The 15910-nt window shown below is 46.4% G+C and overlaps 1 long non-coding RNA gene across 1 annotated transcript; it reads left to right on the top strand.

Moving 5' to 3' along the window:
- Positions 1-4586: 4586 nt before the first annotated feature.
- Positions 4587-15113, top strand: LOC115945338 (uncharacterized). The gene is made up of 4 exons (XR_004079695.2): positions 4587-4698; positions 5540-5662; positions 14758-14884; positions 14986-15113. It is a non-coding gene; the product is annotated as an uncharacterized lncRNA (long non-coding RNA).
- Positions 15114-15910: the final 797 nt, after the last annotated feature.

The raw sequence follows: 15910 nt of genomic DNA, 5'->3' as shown, positions 1-15910 counted from the left end.
CAAATCACAGGGAAAAAAGCAAGCGGAAGGAGCTCTGCCGTGAGGTTTGCCAACTCCTTCCATTGCAGCAGCAGGCCAACAGTTCTCACATTAATCCGCTGCCCCCAGCCCAATTAGGTGCTTATGAGTTAGGTTTTCCTACAGAGGGGAGGGAGCAAGTGATTAATCTCTTTATTAGGAACGGGTGGGAGGAGAGATTTCAGTGTACATCCATTCAAATGAACCCCAAACTTCGGAGTACCAGCCCCTCCTGACACTCACACAGCTTTCCTCTCAATTGGATAATTTTAGACCTTTGCATACCTGCTAATATCCTCTGCAAAACAAGGTGGGGGAAAAGTAGATTGCAAATTTGCATACATTTGCACACATTTGCATACATTGCAGCACATTCCCTCAGACGAACATGCCCTCCCTTTAGGAAGGGATTGTCCACCAAACTCTAATGGGAAAATGCTTACCACCTTTGTGTATTCATCCATGAATATGTATCCTGGGCTGCATCCCAGCAGCATCACCAGCAGGTCAAAGGAGGGGATCCTGCTCCTCTGCAGTGTTCTGGGAAGACCCCCCCTGCAGTCCTGATCCAGCTCTGGGGCAGCAGAACAAGAGGGATGTGGAGTTGTTGGAGCAAGTCCAGAGGAGGCCATGGAGCTGCTGTGAGGGCTGGAGCAGCTCTGCTCTGGAGCCAGGGTGCCCAGAGAAGCTGTGGCTGCCCCGTCCCTGGCAGTGTTCAAGGCCAGGTTGGACACAGGGGCTTGGAGCAGCTGCTCCAGTGGAAGGGGTCCCTGCCATGGGGCAGGGCTGGAACTGAATTAGCTTTAAGGTCCCTTCCAACCCAAACCAGGCTGGAGTTCTATGGTGAAGGAGGCGCAGAGAGGCAAGACAGGAGATTCACAGGTATTTATGGACTCAACAAGCAATTTTTACTGCACAGCATCTCTGGTGGAGCAGCTCAGCCTAAAATACAGGTGATTCAATAATTTCATATCCCTCTATTCTTATCTGCCCTAAAACACACACTGAAGGCAAAGGCTGCTGCAGGTGGTTCCAGTCAAGCACTTGCCATTCTGCTTCTAGATGGCCATCTGCAGACCCGTCTGAACAACCTCAACTCTGTTTCTCCTTCCACAAGTGAGAAAGGTTTGTATCAGCCTGTAGGTTCCAGCAACCACATACAAACACAACCAGCCAGGAAATCACAGAGGCTTTGGTTCTGCCAGGCATTTTCCAATGCAATGGCCCAATTCCATCCTTCTCCATCTTGAGAGAGAAACGATGATGACAAACAGCACTTTCATGGCCCCATCTGAAGTTCAGTGGTGGTCTTGGAGGATGACCTTCACTGCAATCCAATCCAAAGCAAACCAGCCCCCCTGCACCAGCCCATTCTAACCCTTCAGGTTGTGAGAATTATCCTCCTAAAGTAAATAGCCTCAGTAATTAGGATTGTTGAATGTACAGTACGGAGGAATGTGCAGTTCATGATTTTTTCAATGAGAACATATTAAATTATGCCTTTTGATATCTCTTTCCCAAGTGCAGATGATCAAATTTTCATGTGCTGGATGTGTGTGCTGACTCTGTCCATACATAGCAAATGCACTCAAAATACTAACGTTTCCTCCTAATGGCTTGATTAATGAGATTTTGCTTAAAAAACAGAAGGGAAGAGAGGGGAATCAGATAAAAGAGGCTGGCGTTGGGAGTTCTGATAGGAATGTCTGTGAGTCCCCATTCACTCTGCTTTCAAATGATGCAGAAACCATTTGAGCCCTTTCTGAGCTATCATAGAATCATAAAATCATAGAATAGTTAGGATTGGAAAGGACCTCAAGATCATCTAGTTCCAACCCCCCTGCCCTGGGCAGGGACACCTCACACTAAACCATATCACCCAAGGCTTCATCCAACCTGGTTTTGAAAACTGCCAGGGATGGAGCATTCCCAACCTCCCTGGGCAACCCATTCCAGTACCTCACCACCCTAACAGTAAAGAATTACTTCCTTATATCAAGGAGTAAAACTGGTTGCTGTGGACCAGACCTTCAGCTGCTCTAAAGGGCACCAGTTGCAGCTACCTGGATGAAACCAGTGCTTTACATTAGGTGACATTTCAGTCCTGGAATGCTGCAATACAGGACCTCTCGGCTTTGCCACATATGCAGCCTGTTTGGGGTGGTCACTGCTCCTGCAGCCCTGTCTATGGGTGCACCAGGTCTCAGGCTGACCTTGTGCTGTGTTTTATAGCAAGTAATGAGCACCCAGGATGTTATTCTTCACCATACTTAAATGTATCTGTCCCATATCTGTCAAGTTTCCCTTTATTAGTAGGAAGGATTAAATATGAGACACCAGACTTGGAAAGCTGAGGTCTCCTGCCTTACACTTGCCCTGGCTGCTAAGCAGATGGTTCATTGGGAAAGAACTGAAGCTCCAGTAATTCCCCCTCATTCTGCAGCCTCGGATCCATCATCCTTTAGCTTTCAATAGCCAGAGGGAGGCAGGCGTATCTGTGCTTCAGAATAGGGGCTGGAAGATTAGTCAAGCCAACTCCAATACAAATCCAGCGCCATCAGGTCTTTCCCTGCAGCTATGTGCTGCCTCCCATGTGATTTTAGGCAGTGTTTTCCAATCTACGTTCTGATACCACCATTGAGCAGCACTTAGGACAACATCCCAATATTCACACACACATAGAAACCCCCTTTTCCTCCGATCCAGTATTTCCTCTCACCAAGCGAGCTACCAGGTTGTGGGCACATCTGGTGCCTTGTTTATGCTTTAATGTCATCCAAGTAATAAGAGCATCAGGAGAAAGAAAACAAACCCCAGCAAAGCCTCTGCTGGGGTTGGTGCTGCTGTGTGTGCCTACGGTAACGACTGTGAGCATTAAGATGAAGCACTTCAAGCATGAATAATAATAACAAAAATATATTCTAGGAGATAGATTAAAGCACCTCGGCACTTTGTAATGGTATTTGTAATGCAGATAAAGCGTTTGTACTCTAATTTCCAGCACCACCAACAAAATCAGGGAGTGTGCTTGGCTTGCATTTGTTCTTTCAGAAACAGCTCCCCAAATTATTCATATTGAAGGAAAACAACTTAAACTGGATTTAGAAACACAATGCAAGCAGGGAAAGTTCCTTGCTGTTATCAGCATGACAAGCGCAACCTGTTCCTTTGATAAATGGTGCTTGAAGAAAGACACAAAGCTCATCTGCCTTGTGTTTTAAGTTTAATTAAGTAGCGAATTAATGTTTGCAAAGTGCTTGGAGATCCTTCATCAGACAAGTGCAAAGTGCTTTCAGCATGAAAACGCACTTCCAGGAGGTGCAGGAACCTATTTATGTCTTCCTGACAGCCTGATCTGCAGCCTGAAGTGGTCAGGGGAAAGATCCCTGCTGACTTCAAGGTGTATCAGATCAAGCCTGCAGGATGTGAGTCTTGATTTACTAGGCAAGTCCTATAGGAGAGAGCTGGAAGACTTCCACCTTAGAGCTGGGTACGTATTTAAGTAGCTTGCTTTAGAGAATGCATATTGATATGCATGCTATTCATTGAGTCAGAGAGCTCAGAGCCAGAAAGGGCCATTAGCACAGCTTGGCCAAGCTCCTGTTTATTTCAGGCCATTACATTTCACCCAATAACCCTGTGCTGAGCGTAACAACCTGGGTCTGCTAAAACACATCTTCCAGAAAGTGCCTCCAGGCTGGTTTTAAGGCCAGGTGGATATAAGGAATCTACCACTTGCTTTGAAGTAGTGCTTAATCAAACTCACTCTTTAAAATGTGAACCTTAGTTCCTTATTCTTCCTTTCAATTTATCTGGCTTAACTCCAAGATGCAGGTTCCTGCTTTGCCTCTGTACCCTGGATAACAGAGCCCTTTAGAAGACAGAGAAATGATCTACAGCAGCATTTCCTAAGGTAGCATTACTTTTTGTGCTTGGGGGTGGAAGATTACTGCTTGGGATAAGAAAGAAATGAAAAGAATTAATGTTACTCTATATGGATTCCAATGTCATAGGTCTGGTACAGAGGCATCTGTGCTCCTGAAGATCGCATAGCCTAGAATCATGGAACTATAGGATAGAATGGGCTGGGTTGGAAGGGACCAGCTCCAAGCCCTGTCCAACCTGGCCTTGCCCAGAGAAGCTGTGGCTGCCCCATCCCTGGCAGTGTTCAAGGCCAGGTTGGACACAGGGGCTTGGAGCAAGATGCTCCAGTGGAAGGTGTCCCTGCCCATGGCAGGGGTTGGAGCTGGATGAGCCTTAAGGTCCCTTCCAACACAAACAATTGCATGAATCCATGCAGTGAAAGTAGATGGGAAGTGTGTTTGGCCCATCACTCTGGCAGGCAAATGAAGCACACTGATGGGGACCTGCTGGAAGTTAGGAGCTGGATACAAACTCGAACCTTTCAAGTAAACACGTTTAGAAAGCCATATGCCACCAGCCCAGGCAGTCAGGAGAAACCGTCTGTTTGCTCAGAGCCCATGGCAACGGAGATGAAGTGAAATGGGACCGAGGAAAGTCCCCCTGGTTCTCATGTTGTTATTATCTCTAGGCTGTCCGCATAAAGCCTCTGGTGGAAAAAGCAGGGAATCTCACCCCTACGTGAGCATCCAGAGTTTCCACATCCAGGATGCTTAACTGCTTCATGATTGCTCTGCCAGCGCTTCCAAACTGCAGCAAGTGAGTACCATTAAGGTGCATCTCCCAGCCCTGGTGCAAGAGCTTTGTCTGCTTTCCTGTTGGCTTGGTAACAGCTGCTGTTACTGTTTGAGGTGGCAGGAGGGCAGGAAAGTGCTTATTGCTGTAGAGCTTTTCAGGAAAGCCTTGTCGTGTCTTCGGCAGTGTTTAATCGCAGGCAGGTTCTCCCTGGAGCCATGTCCAGAGATGCTCTCAGGTTGTGCTCTTTGGTGTTGTAGCAGTGCCCTTGCCACCTTTGTGCAACACTCAGGGCTGGGTGCAGAGCCCAGGGCCATGGCTGTGGTACTGGGAGCACCAGGGAGCAGCCACTGAGCACAGACAAACCCTGATATTAGCGTTATTCTATAGGGATCCAAGTGCAGTAGGTCTGGTACAGAGACATCTGTGCTCCAAAGATCCCACAGCCTAGAGAGACAAAAACACTGAAGTGAGAGAAGAGTAGAGGCAGTGTACGTAATGTCACTGTATGTCATGGGACAATGATATGCAGCTCTGTCCCATCCTTACTTGGGAACAGGGAAGTTGAGGCAGGCATTGCCCTGGCAGTTCCTCATGCAGTCTCATGGGCTTTTCACATTCATTGGGGCAGCTGATGGGAGGCCCATACAAAAAGCCACTTGCCTCTCTCTCTGTTGTGGTTTAAGATCCTGTGTGTGTGGATACGAGGTGTCCATACCTAGGACCTAGGTGTCCACAGTGGTCATGGCATGGATCTCTGCAGCAGATGATGCTGAAAGACAGTTTAGGTCCCGTTACCTAGGAAATGTGACATTAAAACTACATCAGCAGCAAGATCAAGTTGTTTAACAAGGTTTATCTTCAGGTTCCCAACGGAGAAAGAGCTGGGGCAGAGCTCACTGCCTTTGAACTCCCGAACCATCAGGAGCCAAGACAAACCTTTAAGGAGGAGCCCTCTGCACAGAATGCATGTAGGATATGATGTAGGGTATGTATAATAAGATGCAGGATATGTATGAGAGGATATGAGCGGAGAGAAATCCGATGACAAGCACTAAGGATGCAAGAGCTGCCACTGAACATCACCTTTCTGCCCGTCACAGTAGGAGGAGATGAAGCTGTGGCTTCATCTGCAGCTTAAAGCCTTAAACCACAGCCTTGCAGAAGCACATGAGATTTAGCTGACACAAAGAGGGGTTTCTTCTGGATGATTTTTTTTCATGCCCTTTCTGTTTTGATTCCATCTGATTCTAATCAGGATATTGCCAAGTTTTCCAGACTATAGTTTTAATTCTCTGCTCTCTCCCCTCCAACTCTCTGGCTCCCTTGACCTGCTACCATAATGCGCTCAGAAGGAAAAGCAATTGTGGGAACTCTGGGCCCTTCTGCATTGTGAAGGACAGGACTATCTCCGGGCTGCCATTCATTCCATCAGCCATAGCTCAGGGAAAGCACAATTTGCTGCACGCTGACACTTAGCGGGATGGGAACGTGCTCCAGTCTGACAAGGAACAATCACACATTGCATTAAAGGAAGAAAGGGGACAGGGAAGAAAGAGGAAAAGAGTTAGAGAAAGGGAGAAAAGGGGAAAAGGGAATGGTTAGCTGTTCAGAAGATGCCCTGTAATTTGAGTGTCAGTAGTAAAATGTTAGGTCAGATGTTTTGATTGGATGTCAGTGGGAATTGTATGCTGGAGAGTCATGCTTCCCATTCTGCTATCAGAGAGAACTAATGGGGAAATATTCCAAAGGGACTGATTTTGGGGCCAAGGTTCTCTTACTGATGTCTCAAACAAGCACAGGAAACGCCATTGCATGAATAAATGTGGGGGTATTTTGCCATGTATTCATATAAATACATAAAAAAGGATTAAAATTGTAAACTCAAACTCAGCCGAAAGAACAACTGAGTCCCTGCAGCTCAACAGGGAGGGCTGGGAAGTCTCTTTTAACTCTCCCAGTCAGATCAACATCACAGCATCCCAGCCTGATTTGGGTTGGAAGGGACCTTAAAGCTCCTCCAGCTCCAACCCCTGCCACAGGCAGGGACTCCTTCCACTGGAGCAGCTGCTCCAAGCCCCTGTGTCCAACCTGGCCTTGAGCACTGCCAGGGATGGGGCAGCCACAGCTTCTCTGGGCACCCTGTGCCAGCGCCTCAGCACCCTCCCAGGGAAGAGCTTCTGCCTAAGAGCTCATCTCAGTCTCCCCTCTGGCAGGTTAAAGCCATTCCCCTTGGCCTGTCCCTACAGGCCCTTGTCCCAAGCCCCTCTCCAGGTTTTCTGCAGCCCCTTTAGGCACTGGAGCTGCTCTCAGGTCTCCCCTTAAGGAGCTTTCTCTTCCCCAGTCGGATGATCTTCCCTCTACAGCCTATGTCTCTTTGGAAGAACAGCACTGTTAATTTGCTCTCTCACATGACTGGATGTAATACAGTTCTCTAACCTTTTAACATCTTGCTGCTTGCATGGCATACCTGTGTCTTACTTACTGCTCATCAAATTATGCAGGGAACTCAGAGCCCTGCTAAGATGCTTTAAATACACCCGCATCCAAAATACACTTCTGTAATCCAGGCAGCACAAAATCATTATCCCAGCCTCATCTGCATAATAGGAGCCCTTCTCTCAGCCTCAGAAAGCAGCACTGAAATAGCTAAGCGTAAAGGAGATGGAGAATTTTCCTCAGGTGGCGTCTCGTAAATCATCAGCTTCTAATTTATGGATTATTTCTTTTCCTCTGGATCTCCATCTACTTATTTATTTATTGCTTTCCAGAATAGAGAGTAATTAACATTATCCCCTCTGCACACAGAAAAAAGTATGTATGATGCCTGAGCACGTTCTCCAAGTCCTTGTCATTATGAGTTTGTGTGGATGGGGACAGGTCTGGAGCAAGAAGAGTGTGGTTTAGGTTTTGGCCAAGGACTTCCAAGTGCTGGACATGGCTCCTACCCCTGCTTTGCATGTCCTGAGTGATCTTGAGTAAATGCTCTGAGCTTTCAAGATGGTTTGAATGCCATTGACTTTCAGTGGGATTTATGTTTGGGCAATGGGAGTTGGTGGTGGGGCAAAAGGCTGGTTTAGAGGTCTTTACCTTTTGTCTCTCTGTGGCTTCACCTGATGCTGTGTGAGTCTGCTGTGGGTTGTGTGTTAGTCAAGGTGTAGGCTGTTCTTCTCACTGCATGCCTGTAAGGTGCTCAGGATGGCAAGTTTTCCATTAGGACCAGGAAGTGTCACCGTACACACAGAAGCAGGAGGTCTGGAAGCTTCAGTGTTTCACAGCTGGAAACGAAACCTGGTATTTTCTCAACCTGCTGGTGGCTTTCAGTGCCTCTGCCCTATGGGTGTCCAAGCTGAGCAAAGTTAAACTGACCCAATTTAAAGAGAGCAGATTCTCAGTGGTTTTGTGTAAAGCTGAATGCCAAAAGAAATCACTACTGGTGATGGAAAATGTGCGCCAAAGCTTTTGACTTGCAAATCTCCAGTTCCATTCTGGCTCAGGCAAGCAGGCACTGGGAGTTGTTCCTGTCTGACAGTTGCATCAGTGGCATCTGGAAAATGAGCTGCTAAGTTTCAGCTTAATTTCTCGTGAATACATTACTAAAAAGCCATTCAGTGCATACATCCTGGTACCTACCAACTCCGATCGCCTATGAATCATCAGGGATGCGTTTGTACAAATGGTGCTACCACGAGAAACAAATGGGAGTGATTGCATCATTCTATCCTCGGCATAGAAATCAGACACTAAATCATAAAACCCATTTTGTTTCTGGAGGCCAGGAGCACAGAAGGAGAAGAGAATGGCCCAGATTTTGGGATCCAGCACTAGACAGGTTTGTGTAGCCTATGAGCTGCTCCTGAAATAGAGCTGAGGGATGCTCTGAGGACTGATAGAGGCAATGGCCTCAAGGGGAAGGCAAGGAGGGCAAATTAATTACAGTGTCAAAGTTAAACTGGAAGGAAAGCAAGTGGAGGCAGAGCCAACTGTGAGCCCAATGAACCTCTCTAAAGCAGGAATTCTGCAGCAATTAGGAGGACTGTGCCCTGATAAAGGTTACCCTGTCACTGCTACCAGTGTGTGATTTTTTTTCCCCTAAACCCATATCTATATTGCTGTCAGGAATGAACTTTATCAGGATTATGCTGTCAGAACTCATCACCGGAGTGATGACCACACACATGGTGTGTAGTAAGTGTTGGGTGCTCAGCACTTGCTGGCACTAAGGCTTTATGGGAGTCAGGGATATAGAAACAATAGGAGCCTCCAAAGGATTCATGCATTAAAATGGTTATACAGGGTGGAGGAAGTGATAGCATCAGGAGGACGCTTTTTATTAACCATTTTGTAATCACAATACATGCAATTACAGTCTGACAAGACATTGCCAATGTGAACAACATCTGGAAGCATACCGGGGTCTTCAAAATGAGTCCAGTTTCATTTCCATTAGTATTTGCTTCTGCTGAGAGTGGCAGTAAACTGTAGTTAATAAAGGAAAGCAAGCTTTTATGGGCTAGGAAGACAGTAAATATATGCAAAATGGTTTGTTGAATCTAGCAGTGGGGTGCCATAAGAGGCTTCATAAAGCAAGGATAGAGTTTAGCATCATTCTTCTAGGGCTGGGAGTGATGCAGAATAAATCTCTCTGGAGTCTACTGACTGGCCTGGTTCAGATAGTGCATATACAGTCAGTGCTTCTAACTCTGCAGTTTCTGTTAATTACTGTTAATGCCAGTCATCAGATCACTCATCATTTGAAACAAGAAGCTGCAGATATTAAGATAGAGATTCAGAATGAGATAAATAGCACAGATCTCCCCAGGGGCAAGAAGAAGGTCTGAGTGCCACTGATGCTGCCTGGTGCAGCATGAGGCTGTTTGCCTTCCTCATCCTTACTGTGATAGAAGCTACTCTGATGTGGCACAGAGGAGGAGGCAGGAAGCTTGACAGACCTTCAGATAGGCACAGGGACACAGGGATGGATGTGGCCAGACCTGGACCATGTCCCTTTGCAGCAGGTGGGAACAGCACAATAAACCTGCCTCATGGCTATGCCCTGCCAGATTTGAAGGCCATGTATTCTGTAGCAGATCGATTATCGAGCTGCAAGTGCCCATAGCCATACATTGAATCACTTGAGCAGCCTTGATGGGAAGCCAAGATCTCTCTAGTCTCACATCAGCCCAACCTGATTCTTTCCATTGACTACACAAGCCCGAGAGCTGAAGCAACACAATTTTCTCTTTCCACTGGGGAGGGTTTAAGAGCAGGTGCACAGGCAGGAACTGTGGTTCTGCTGATGGCCAGTTGTGTCTGGGTTTATCACTTGCAACCCTGGAAACATGCTCCAAGTTGTCTAAAACCAATCCATTTCTCTGCTCAGAGCAAAGGCGAGGAAAAGGTTATGCCACTGCAGTGCAGATTTCCCTTGTAAATCAGGGCCAGAAGTCAGTGCCTGGCAATCGCCTTCTCTGACATATGTAAGATCCTGAACCAAGGGCATGTGCCTGCGGATGTCAGAGTGTGGATTTACATGGCAGTTTGGGATGTGGGCTCCTGGCTGGATTTGCATGTACTACCAATATCAGCTTCGTTTCATCCGATGATGGCATCAGTGTTCTTAGCATCAGGCATTGCGTGATACAGGATCTGCCATATGAACACAGGCTCACCTTGGAGGTGTTGGAAGGGGGGGACACAGCAGTACTAATGTGGTACCTGGTGACTCTGAAAGGCAGGACTACATGATTTAACAAGCAACAGAACTGGATGTGCAAGGGAGCAGGAGGGGAGGAGGGAGATTAGACTCGTGGCTTGATCTTGCCTGGAGCTGATTTCAACAGACTCCATGGGAGTTAGGACTATTCCACACTTAACAGGGGGAGTTCAGGTAATTGTGAGATTGAATCTCACAGGAGAGCACGACTTGCCAAAGGGGAAGTCAAATAACATCAAAGCAATCAAAGGAATTCTTCAGGAATTACTGAATGAAATACTCTGGCTCAAACAGGACCTTAGGCTGGATTCATTAAAATGGGTGCATCTAGACCTAAGATCTGCAAATACTGCATGTTATGTCCATTTCTAGTTTGTTCCTGCTTCCAAGACTTCACTTTGAAATCCTGATGTGGCTGAAGGACAATGAGGAACAAAGAAAAGAGGAGGAGCACTCAGGTGATGTCTTTAGGAGGGCTGTCTAGAGACAGGGGTGTGAATGCCTTTGGAGCAGATGGGTGCAGGCTAAATCCTGTTTCTGTTCAGTGAATAAATGCAGACAGAGCCAAGCAGGGTGCTGAGACGGCCCCAAGAAGCCTGCGTGTAACCAAGACTGGAGACACCTGCATCAAGAGATTGTGTCTGGTTGAATTCCTTTGCACAGCTCAGACACCCAACAAAACCACCAGCGGGGCTGGTTCCAGAGCAGCCTCTGCAGCACCGCGGTACAGACCAACACCTCAACCATTATCTCATCCATCACAGAACAATCGCGTCCCCCCCAGATCTCTCCATCCAATTACATCCCAAGCAGTTGTGAAATCCTGCAGCACTGCAAACACTCACTGGAGAGGAGGGACAAGGTGTGCCCATCACCACTTCTCAGGTCTTGAAGGCAAGACCACTTTTCCTGACCCCTTTCAAGTCTCGTCAGAGCTGAGGAGTCTCCACTGTTATTCTAAGGATCTCCTTAGGCTGTGCTGGTAAATGCCTCGTTGGATTGGCAATGATTCAATGAATTGTTTAATCTTTCTCGATTCACAGAGAAATGGATGAGACAGTTGGTTTATTCTTTTATCTCCTTTTTCTCTAAGCTTCTTTAGGAGGTATTCCTTCCTCTCTCCCCTCTTCCAGCACTCACACACTCACCCAGGCCCTCAAGAGCAGCTTCCCCTCATACAGACCGTATTGATGCTGGTGGGTAACATCTCTTGAGCAAAAATATCTGGGAGACAGTGACCTTTTTATAGAGCAAATCAGTAATCTGGTTTTATTTGGGGTGAAGTGCGAGCCGATGCACTGTCATGTTAGTTTTAGGCGCGACAGTCCCTCCATATCCTCTCCAACTGCCTACCAAAGTAACCCCCCCCAACAGAAACTTGCAAAGCATTTGCATAATATAAAGAGAGGTTGCTCCTCCAGATTGCTGTGTTTCCTTCTGGAAACTCCCAACTGTTGCTTTTCCTAACCCCACACTGCAGCACAGCACATAAACCTCAGCCCTTCTGGAGATGCAGCTTCGCTGCGTGTTGAGTGTTGTTTATGCACGCTTTGAGGAGCATCTGCAGTGAGTAAGGTGTTACTGGCCTGCATTGCCTTGATGAAGTTAATATCCACAGCTTGTCTGTCTGCAGCTTACTGTGAACATGGGGTTGGGTTTTTTTTTCCTCAATTAAATCCTTATGCAGGCAATTAAGCAAATCTGCATTTCTTCATTTCAAAAGCAGAAAGCTGAAGCAAGCCCTCTAAAGCCTTGCTGAGGAGCTTAATGAAGTGGTCTGACTTCCAGGAGGGGCTGAGTACCTGGCATGTCTGATGTAAAATCAAGGGCTGGAAATCATACTCTTCAGATGAAGTATGGTTCTTATTAGCTCTGTGGAGAGGTGTGTTTAGCCTGTGAGCACAATGGCGAAGCCAAGTTTGTGCTGCAAGACAGGGTATATCCATCTTCCATCTGCCAAAATTCAGTAGGGTTGGATGCAGAGTTTAGGCTTAGCTTTCTTCCAGAATATAGACACAAACATAAATTCAGGAGGTAAATAAAACAGCCTGGTGGGAAAACACTCATCATAATTTACCCTTGTAGGAGAGCAAAGAAAGAGTTTCCCTTCAGTCTGAGCCATCAGAAAACTGGCTTAATGAAGCTACTAATTAAGCTAGTCTTCTTTCTCTGAATCATCAGCTATGTTGCAACTGCTACCACACAAAAGGGTCCCATGGTTGATCTGCTGTGGCCAGAGAAAGGATACTGCGAATTCTTGTTGTTGTTTTATGACAGCATCTAACCTCCATCCTGTTTGACCCCTTAATGTGGATTCCCTCCTGCCTTCCTCAGTTTAACTTTAAAGAGTGGCTCCTGTCTCAAAGCTCTTTCCTAAATGGGAAACATACATGATATAGGTAAAATAAGACATACAAAAACTAGGAACTAGTCTTATTAGAAGTACCAGATCCATCATTACAGATGTTACTCTATTTTACCTATGCTATATACGTCCTCCTAAGGATCCCCATCAGCTAGAACTAGCACTGATTCCTTAAGTCTCCCTCTCAGACACGTCGGATATTTATGATGAATGAGCTTCCAAGAGCCCAGATATTTAATTTGCAGCTACCACGGTTAGTGATGATTAAGATCCTCTTGTTTTTACAGCGTTTCTTAAATGAAGTGTAAACACGTCCTGTCCAACTGTGTTAAACAGGGAGACACGTGGGAATGCGAGTGGAATTGCTAAGATGCTGAAACTGGCCAGGCACAGAATAAATACACATGCTTACACATATATACATACACCTATGCATGGAGCCGTGTTTGTATATATGGAAAGTATGCATGCTTACACAGATCAGGCAGCTATATGTATTCTGTCAGGCCTTGACTGCAAGGAGGCTTAATGTCTGGGGATTTCCACTAAAACACCAGCTTGATTTCCCACCAGGAAACGTGGGGGAATTAAATCAACCTGTCTGATACTCAGTGAATAGAATTCCCTATTCATAACTGATGAAGCAAAGATAGACTTAACCTAAGTGTACTTGCAGGGAAGTCACAAGAGGAGGCCCATCCAGCTCCAACCCCCTACCATAGGCAGGGACCCCTTCCACTGGAGCAGCTTGCTCCAAGCCCCTGTGTCCAACCTGGCCTTGAGCACTGCCAGGGATGGAGCAGCATTAATTAAATCCCAGTTTGTTAAAAGCTGGTTTTCCTCATTCCTTGGCTCACAGCTTCTCCCTCTGGGCACTACAGGATCACAGGCAGATTCCCCAGGCTTTTCACAATGCAGTTTTACATCCTGCATTTCCTTCGCTCTACAATAGAGTTGATTTGAGCAGAGATTGCCCCAAAATGCTACCGACCAGGAAAAGTGAATTTTCCCTGTGAAGAGGCTTTCTATTCAATCTCCTCACTTCTCACCAGATACCAAGGCAATATTTCTATCCTTGTTTTCTGCCCCTCAAGTGCTCTCCAGATGCTGCTGATCTTCTCTTAGGCTTCAGTCCACCAAACACCCTTCTGTATTGACACGCATCCATACATGTATATACAGCTGTAAGACCTAGCAAATAACTAAACAAACAGAAAAACCTGTTACACACTACAACTGCTTCACGAGTTTATAACATATGGTGGCAAAGCACTATAAAAACTGTAAACTATAAAGAGGGTTGCAGAGCCCCATTCATTTATCATGTTACAATGAGTAATCTGTGCACTAGGCAGGAAAGAGAAAACCCACACAGTTGGAGAGTGCATATGTATTTCTGAGGCTCACACTAGAGAGCCTTTTATAAAACATACACATGATTTGAATTCCAAAGCGAAGGCACTGAGAGGCAGTGCACAGGCTAATATTGGTATAATGGTGTATGCAGAGCACAGGGAGAAAGGGCAGGAGCTGATGTCCTTTAATGATAACAGGAGGGTCAAACAGCCTGGGCTTCTGTACAGTGCAGTCCCTATCCATTCAGAACATGAGCTCCAGCCTGCAGCCAGGAAGCTTCTCTTTCATGCTGTTACACTAATGGCAAGATGATGCCTGAAGAACAAAGCAGGACTGGGTGCTCCTTTTGCTGATTTTGATCAGGTTTCCCTCTTTTTTGCCTCCCTTTGCGTGTCTGGTGGGGGTTACGTTGAACCACATTCCCAGGTGGGTCTCCAAGCTGGCTTTTACACTCAAATCCCCATCTCGTGTAGAGACAACACAGGAATGGTGAATTTAAGCACTATATTTCTGCAGAGGGTTTCTGACCAGTATAGTGTCTCACCCAGTGCATTATTAAATCACAAGTATTCTCCGGCTAGCACAGAGCCCCATAATTCACATCTACCTCTTCCTGAGCTGACATTTCTCTTCTTTTCTTCTCCAGTTGCAGAAGAGCTTTTATGAAACCTATAACACATGCCACATGCTCCATCCTGGAAATGGATTCGATTTCCCAGTGGGAACGTGAATGATGTAGGCTACGTCCCAGTTGTCATGTCCCAGTGCAAATGGTTAAGATCTTCTTTTTGTCTCAGCAAAAGCCCTGTGGAAGCTTGAGCTGGGTTTAGGCCCTAGGGTCATTGCTAAGCAGTTTCTCTTTCATCCTTTTTAGCACCAGCAGACGCAGCTTGAAACATGTATACAAGATGCCGCTTTACAGCATCCCTTATTCACCGGTACCTTGGAGACTCCAGTTCATTGAAAGTAATAAAACCAGATCATCAAAAGGAATTCTTTTGAACAGGCTTTGGGCTCTGCTGTGCTACTTGGTTACGGATATTCATCTTCCTGGAAACGGTGCTGTTTGATACAGCATACCGGCATGAAAGCATCAGCTGCCTCCCTGCTGCATTAACCCCTCGAGTGTTGAAATCACAGTCATTGAATAGCAAAATAGTTATCACTTATAATTGCTTGAGGGGAGAAGCAGATTTTATTCTCCCAGATGCAGGGAGGCTGCACACTGGGGTCGGGGGGTTTCCCTGTCCTCATCCTCAGCATCACTGCTGCAATGGGCTGTGGACACAAGGGGAAAGGGAGCAAAGAGAAGCAGACTGTTTGTGACAGCTCCAGGCAGGCTGTAAGGTGACTCCTGTATCAAAGGGTGCCACAGCACTTAATCCAAGCTGAACACTCAGATGTGCTGAAAACACAGATGTGCTGGAAGCACAGATGTGCTGGAAACACAGGTATTCTGATACTTGGTGCTTTAACCTTCTGCTAAGTTTCCATATCCTATGTATCTTACAGAGTCCTGATTCCAAGGCTTCAAACAAAAACACTGTGAATTGGCAGGGGGAGTTGTCGCTGTTGTCAGAGTTGCCAGAGTTCTGGTGCTTTTCCACTGCATCATCTGTCTCAGCTAGAAGGAAGAGTGGGTCACCACTGGAACTACGAGCATGGGTCTACAGACCCTGAGTTTCATTTCCCTAAATGGGGAATGAACAAGGATGCTGCAGCTGGGCTAATTTCTTCCTGTTTGAGAGACTGGCGCACTATTGCGTCCTATTTGCATCTGTGTTTGCAGCCAGGGATAG

Source organism: Melopsittacus undulatus, chromosome 9 (genome assembly GCF_012275295.1).
Source record: "Melopsittacus undulatus isolate bMelUnd1 chromosome 9, bMelUnd1.mat.Z, whole genome shotgun sequence".
Lineage (NCBI taxonomy): Eukaryota > Metazoa > Chordata > Aves > Psittaciformes > Psittaculidae > Melopsittacus > Melopsittacus undulatus.
The sequence above is the reverse complement of the archived record's forward strand: the minus strand, read 5'-3'. Positions and strand labels throughout refer to the sequence as shown.